This window comes from Equus caballus, unplaced genomic scaffold (assembly GCF_041296265.1).
Source record: "Equus caballus isolate H_3958 breed thoroughbred unplaced genomic scaffold, TB-T2T unassigned-0002597, whole genome shotgun sequence".
Lineage (NCBI taxonomy): Eukaryota > Metazoa > Chordata > Mammalia > Perissodactyla > Equidae > Equus > Equus caballus.
Window position 1 is genome coordinate 233,990 of NW_027222360.1, and position 8,087 is coordinate 242,076.

Here is an 8,087-nt window from a genome sequence, read left to right on the forward strand (position 1 = left end):
CTCCGCCGGGCTCGGCTCTGGGCGAGGCAGGCGCGGCTGGCCGGCGCCTCCCCGGACGGCGGCCCAGCGCGTGCGCGCTCCCCGCGCGCGCGCGCGCGCGCCGCCGCCCAGAGGCTCCCTGGCCGCTGCCCCTCCCACCCCCCCTCAGGTGGTGGACTGCGGACAGGGACAGGGACACCCTCCTGGGAGAACTGCTGGGGCCCCGCCACACGCTCGCTCTCGGGGGAACTGCAGCCTCCTCGGGTCTGACTGCAATGCCACACCGAAACCATGCAACGTCTAGAAGAAAACATAGGCAGTATGCCCTTTGACAGCAGTCTTAGCAGCCTACTTTCAAGTACCATGTCTGACTGGGCAATGGAAACACAGTACAAAATGAACAAACGGGACTACATCAAAGTGAAAAAAAAATCTTCTGCACGGCAAAGGAAACCATCCACAAAACCAAAACACAACCTAACAACTGGGAGAAGATACTTGCAAACCATATATCGGATAAAGGTTTATATCCAAAACACAGAAAGAACTCCGACAGCTCAACAACAACAAAAAATCAACAACCCGATTAAAAAGACGGGCAAAAGATCTGAGCAGTGACTTCTCCAAAGAAGGTATCCGGGTGGCCAACAGGCATATGGAAAGGGCTCAACATCATTAGCGATCAGAGGAAGGCAAATCAAAACTACAAGGAGAGTCACCTTCCTCTGGTCAGAATGGCTCTAATTAACAAGACAGGAGACAAGTGTCGGAGAGGATGTGGAGAGAGAGACCTCTCCTACACTGCTGGTGGGAGTGCAGACTGGTGCAGCCACCATGAAAAGCCGTATGGAGTATCCTCAGAAAACTAAGAATACATCTACCATATGTATGATCCAGCTAGCCCACTGCTGGGTATTTATCCAAAGAACTGGAAAACACCAATGCAGAAAGACACATGCACCCCTAGGTTCACTGCAGCATTATTCACAACAGCCAAAACTTGGAAACAACCTAGGTGCCCATCAAGGGAAGTATGGACAGAAGATGTGGTGTGTATACACAATGGAATGCTACTCGGCCCTAAGAAACGATGAGATCCGGCCATTTGTGACAACGTGGATGGACCTTGAGGTATTATGCGAAGTGAAATAAATCAGAGGAGAAAGTCAAACACCGTGTGATCTCACTCATGAGTACATGATAAAAACAATGACGAACACGCACAGAGCAACGGAGGATTGGATTGGTGGTTACCGTAGGGGGAGGGGGGAGGGGAGAGAGCCAAAGGGGCGATGAGGCTCACATGTGAGGTGACGGACTATAATTAGTTTTTGGGCGGTGAACACGACGTAATCTACACAGAATTCGAAATGTATTACAACGTACCTCTGGAAAGCTACGTGATGTTAGAATCCACTGTCACTGCAATAAAGTAAAATAAAACAAAATAAAACAAAATAAAATAAAGAAGTGTAGGAGCCTCAAGAGGCTAACAGGCTTTTGCAAAGTTATTCTAGGGATTTTTACGGCTTGGCTCAGGGCGGCAGACACCAGCCTGAGACACAGCTGTGACATAGCCCGAACTTCAACTCGACTATATTCCGACTGGAGGGAAGTCAAAACTACTGTAATCATAATTTATTGAAGGCTTCGCTTTGCCAGATCCTGCGCCGACTGCTTTGCACCAACTGTCTCGTTTAATCCTCACATCCAAAAGGTAGGTTACCGTTATTCTCCCCATTGTAAAGGTGAGGAGAGGAGGCGGAAGCAGAAAGATGGCAACCTGCCTGGAATTCACAGAAGGATTCTCTAGGTAATGACATGACTTTTGGACAAGACTTAAAGGTTTAACACATGACAGTGAAGACGCAGATCCCAGTATCACAGAACGTGAAAAAAACACTGAGTCCTGCCAAATGGATTAAAACACTAACTGTGGATCCTCACAATCTCTTGGCCTGTTTTCTCAGGTGAGAAAACCCGGTGTGGAAAACCGTTGAGGAGATGTCTGCAGATGAGGACTATGGCTGGTCTTTAAAGCCGGGAACTATCCCAGTAGATTCTGAGTCAGTGGGTCCAGAGTAGGCCTCAGCGTCTCCGTTCTTTGACAGAGCCCCCCAGGCTACACTCCCGTGCCCTTGGAGTTGGGAAGTACCGTCAGGCGCTACATCAGGACGTTTCAGTCAACAACGGGGGTCCCAAAAGATTATCCCATAGAGCCAAGGTGTATAGGAGGCTCTGCCATCTAGGTTTATGAACTCCGTGGTGCTTGCACGCTCACGAGATTGCCTGGCAGTGACGCACTCCTCAGAACCTAGCCCCACTGTTAAGCAAAGCATGACTACTGCCTTAGATTCTCACGGTTCCGGACCCTGCACGGTTTAGATGACTGCACCGCAGAGGGCACCGCGTCTGGGGGGGAGAGCGGCTGGAGTCAAAAAGACAGGCAGGGAAGTCAAGAAAAGCGTGCTCCTGCTTACCGACTCTCTACTTTTCCCTGGGTCTGAACTATTTTACAGCTAATCTACTTTTAGCAACAGCTTTGCCAAGAAAAAGTTACCAACAAATACCAGCCAAACCAATATAAGCGATACCTATTAAATAAGCCTGACCCTACTAGGCTACTGACAAGGCTTTTATTTCCCTGGGATAATCTGGACAGCATTAGATTCTGTTACCAAGAGCAGCCAAGTCGAGAGATTATTTCTAATTCCACAGTGCCACAGATGCGGTCAGTAGCAACTGCAAGCTGGAAAGGAAACAAAGCCGGGTGTAATCCATTCCAGTTCACACGTTGCACGAGGGACAGCCTCAAGCCTTGAATACTTATGTATGCATTTATCCATTTATTTAATCAACCACTACTAACGCCTACTGAAGGCCAGACACTGCTCTAAGTACTTTACGGACATGAAATAGCCTCTAACCTTTACACTCACCTATGGAGTGTGTGTTATAATCATCCCCGTTTTACAGATCAGGAAACTGACACACAGAATGGTACAGTAACTTGCCCAAGTTCCACAGCCCTAGGTGGCAAGAGCTAGGACCCATGTGACAGAGTCTGGCTCCAGAGTCCACGTGCTGAATCACCGCTTAGTCTCCGAAAGCCTATGAAAGCGCCAGCCTTAATCGAAAAGTTTGGTTTTCCCCACCCTACAGTCCCTACGCGGCCCCAGTCTCAGGCATGCTTTCAGCTCCTCTGACAGGCCATCCTCCTCCCTTGCCCTGTCCCAACGCTCTCCCGCACAAGTCCTCCTTTGCTTTTAGGCACATCTGCTCTCAGCTTAAACATCACTGCCTAAGTCACAAAGTCTAACAGTAAATGCCGTATTTCTCAGCACTCAACACAGAATGGCTTTTACGTATCTCCTAGGTAATTAGTTGCTGCCTATCTGTCCTTTCCAACTAGGCTGCGAGGTCCAGTACGTCAAACACCCTGTCAGTCTTGCCCACCAAGTGTCCAGACCACTGAACACGCACCGACCCGAGGAAAGGAAGTCCCAAAGTCAACTCTCCAGACTTTCTGTGGAAGGAGGGAACGAACGGAGCACCCTCCAGCCTCACGCTTTCTTTGCCAGACTTTCAAGTGTGGGACACACACCTGTGCTCACAATGCTCCCCGGACAGCCCCACTGCACCCCTAACAGGTAGACTTCTGCCCTGTCAAGGCCTTTGGAAAGCACTGGCTCTGCACACGAATATTACGCGGCCCTCCACAGGCCACTTCCCCTGAACCGGCCTGAGCTTCAGGGCCACGACAGCCGTGAAAACCCCAACGGAACGTAGCCTCGAAAAGAGGGAGACCTGCACCCCTCAGAACGCATCGAGACCAGTGTCGTTACCGACGTCGTCTGGCCTTCCAAGAAGCCAAGACCACGGGCGCCGCTTCAGCGCCGACTCCCGGGCACCGCATCCCCAGGCTGGCCCCTGGGCAGGTGCCCGGCACACCGCCCGTTCCACGAACGCGTGAAGCGCACGAAGAGACCCCCTCGCCGCGCGCGCGGCTGTCCCGCGGCCTGACGGGCACCTCTCGGCGCACAAGCCTATTCCTCAGGGACACGCTCGCCTCCCACCAGCCCCCAGGCCCACGCCCCCAGGTACCTCTCCCAGATGGAATCCTCTTCGCAGGCGCCCTGGTCGTCCGTGTCCGGCGAGCAGGAAGAGCGGGAGCTGAAGGAGGGCCTCCTCAGGCTAGCGGCCGTGGCTGTGGAGGGCCCGGGCTGCTGTGCGCAGCGGGGACACGGAGCGGCGTCCAGGGACGCCGGGGGAACGGGCGAGCCCGGCCCAGGAGAGAGCAGCAGAGCGCGGCCGGACTCCGCCGGGCTCGGCTCTGGGCAGGCAGGCGCGTGGCGACGCCTCCCCGGACGGCGGCCCAGCAGCCGTGCGCGCGCGCGCGCGCGCGCCGCCCCAGAGGCTCCCTGGCCGCTGCCCCGCCCACCCCCCTCAGGTGGTGGACTGCGGACAGGGACAGGGACACCCTCCTGGGAGAACTGCTGGGGCCCCGCCCACACGCTCGCTCTCGGGGAACTGCAGCCTCCTCGGGTCTGACTGCAATGCCACACCCGAAACCATGCAACGTCTAGAAGAAAACATAGGCAGTATGCCCTTTGACAGCAGTCTTAGCAGCCTACTTTCAAGTACCATGTCTGACTGGGCAATGGAAACACAGTACAAAATGAACAAACGGGACTACATCAAAGTGAAAAAAAAATCTTCTGCACGGCAAAGGAAACCATCCACAAAACCAAAACACAACCTAACAACTGGGAGAAGATACTTGCAAACCATATATCGGATAAAGGGTTTATATCCAAAACACAGAAAGAACTCCGACAGCTCAACAACAACAAAAATCAACAACCCGATTAAAAAGACGGGCAAAAGATCTGAGCAGTGACTTCTCCAAAGAAGGTATACGGGTGGCCAACAGGCATATGGAAAGGGGCTCAACATCATTAGCGATCAGAGGAAGGCAATCAAAACTACAAGGAGAGGTCACCTTCCTCTGGTCAGAATGGCTCTAATTAACAAGACAGGAGACAAGTGTCGGAGAGGATGTGGAGAGAAGGGAACTCTCCTACACTGCTGGTGGGAGTGCAGACTGGTGCAGCCACCATGGAAAGCCGTATGGAGTATCCTCAAAGCTAAGAATACATCTACCATATGTATGATCCAGCTAGCCACTGCTGGGTATTTATCAAAGAACTGGAAAACACCAATGCAGAAAGACACATGCACCCCTAGGTTCACTGCAGCATTATTCACAACAGCCAAAACTTGGAAGCAACCTAGGTACCCATCAAGGGAAGTATGGACAGAGAAGATGTGGTGTGTATACACAATGGAATGCTACTCGGCCTAAGAAACGATGAGATCCGGCCATTTGTGACAACGTGGATGGACCTTGAGGGTATTATGCGAAGTGAAATAAATCAGAGGGAGAAAGTCAAACACCGTGTGATCTCACTCATGAGTACATGATAAAAACAATGACGAACACGCACAGAGCAACGGAGATTGGATTGGTGGTTACCGTAGGGGAGGGGGAGGGGAGAGAGCCAAAGGGGCGATGAGGCTCACATGTGAGGTGACGGACTATAATTAGTTTTGGGGCGGTAAACACGACGTAATCTACACAGAATTCGAAATGTATTACAACGTACCTCTGGAAAGCTACGTGATGTTAGAATCCACTGTCACTGCAATAAAGTAAAATAAAACAAAATAAAACAAAATAAAATAAAGAAGTGTAGGAGCCTCAAGAGGCTAACAGGCTTTTGCAAAGTTATTCTAGGGATTTTTACGGCTTGGCTCAGGGCGGCAGACACCAGCCTGAGACACAGCTGTGACATAGCCACTAACTTCAACTCAACGATATTCCGACTGGAGGGAAGTCAAAACTACTGTAATCATAATTTATTGAAGGCTTCACTTTGTGCCAGATCCTGCGCCGACTGCTTTGCACCAACTGTCTCATTTGATCCTCACATCCAAAAGGCAGGTTACCGTTATTCTCCCCATTGTAAAGGTGAGGAGAGGAGGCGGAAGCAGAAAGATGGCAACCTGCCTGGAAATTCACAGAAGGATTCTCTAGGTAATGACATGACTTTTGGACAAGACTTAAAGGTTTAACACATGACAGTGAAGACGCAGATCCCAGTATCACAGAACGTGAAAAACACTGAGTCCTGCCAAATGGATTAAAACGCTAATTATGGATCGTCACAATCTCTTGGCCTGTTTTTTCAGGTGAGGAAAACGCAGTGTGAAAAACCGTTTGGGAACCTTGTATAGGCTCTCAGTGAACTGTAATTTTAATTTTCAACCTGGCAATAAAGCAGTAGACATCAAATTTCTCTTTCTTTCTGCTTTCTGAGGAATTAACTGCTTTTGGCAATTCAGCCACTGTGCATACCTTCCTTGATTTCCCCCTCTTTCCATATGCTCCTCCATGTATTTAACAAATGTACATGAATTCTGTGTTGTTTTATTAGTGTGATGGCAACAATCAGAAGATTTTGAATATCATCTTACTTTGAAGTTTAGCCTGGAAACCACCACTTCTCCCGTTGGTGTATGTATGGGAACATTTTCGCAAATAATTCCATGATCCACATCAATAACTTCTCCTATAAGTTAAGAACGACTTAAGTTACAAAAGCTATCACACGTTATTCTTAACTACGTAAATAACTTAAAGTATAATGCAACATAGATAAATTCGTTATAAAGATAATTCACAGTAACAAATCAGAAAACCAAGTGAAATATAGATATCTATATCTAAAGAAAAGTTCGTAAATTTGGACGTTTTGACACATCTACTTGGAAAATCTTTCTCAGAAACATTACTTACCAATAACCTAATGTCAACATCATAATGAGAGCAAAGCTAAACTCTATCTGATATAACCCAGCCATACTCTTTACAACTACTTGTTTCTCTAAATTAACTTTTCTTACAGAAAAAACACGGTGCCCCAGAAAGGGAATTAAGACATTTATATATAATTTTTAAAAATATGATAACCAAATAAGTTTAAAAACATAGGATGATGAAGAACAATATGACATTAGTTCTAATTCTGTTATTTGATTTTTAAAAGCAAACAATTCATTCTGCCATATGTGCAGTTTCCAAAAATAATTCTAGAAATTTTGTTCTAAATAAAGGTAACAATTTTTTTAATGGTAATGTTAGTCACCACTCCTCACACTGCAATACTAAGTTTAGGAATAACTATTTAAATAAATAAATGTTGGTTTCTTTTATCTGTTAAAGACTAGCTTCTAAAAAACTTTAGTTCTGTTGATAAACACTTAAATACAGGAAAAATACAAAAAAATTTGAGTCTAATACCTTTGATTTCCAACGTATCACTGAGGGATAATTCTATGTTAGCTCCATTCTTGCTATGGTTTTCAGACTCTTGCATGACAGCAGTTCTCTTATAAATGCCTCTTTTCACTTCATCAAAGACCCAAAACATATTGTACACTCGAGCAGTATAGCCTGCTAATTCAGTGATCTAAAACCAACACAGAGAAATAAAATAGAGTTAATATACTCAAGACAGACTTAAAAAAATATGCAATCATATAAGCTTTTTTGATTTAATATTAAAGATCCTATTTTATTATACATGAAAAAATAAATAACATATCATAACTAAAACAAGTAACGGTAAAAAGTTTCTCAAGAGAGCAACATAGCAACGTGTCAATGTAAGTTTGATTGGGATTATAAAACACATAAAAAATTATTCATTCAAGTCACGGTTAAAAACAAAATGTAAAGATTTCAGAATATTAGTGAGACTTAAAAATCTTTGGTCAAGGGGCTGGCCCCACGGCCAAGTGGTTAAGTTTTCACGCTCCACTTCAGCGGCCCAGGGTTTTGCCGGTTTGGATCCTGGGTGCAGACCTAGCACCGCTCATCAAGTCGTGCTGAGGTAGCATCGCACATAGCAGAACCAGAAGGACCTACAACTAGAATATACACTGTGTACTGGGGCTTTGGAGAGAAGGGAAAAAAAGATTGGCAGCAGATGTTGGCTCAGGTACCGATCTTAAAAAAAACAAATCTTTTGGGGCCAGCCCCGGGG

The 8,087-nt window shown here is 47.2% G+C and overlaps 1 long non-coding RNA gene across 1 annotated transcript in view; it reads right to left on the reverse strand.

Annotated features, from left to right (window-relative positions):
• The window catches only part of LOC138922790 (uncharacterized), a 54,115-nt gene extending 46,602 nt beyond the window's left edge, over positions 1–7,513 (reverse strand). The window contains exons 1-2 of the long non-coding RNA XR_011435909.1: positions 7,343–7,513; positions 6,517–6,611 (exon numbers count right to left, since the gene is read on the reverse strand). This is a non-coding gene — a long non-coding RNA (uncharacterized lncRNA). The remainder of the gene's footprint in view (positions 1–6,516; positions 6,612–7,342) is intronic.
• Between the last annotated feature and the right edge of the window lie 574 nt (positions 7,514–8,087).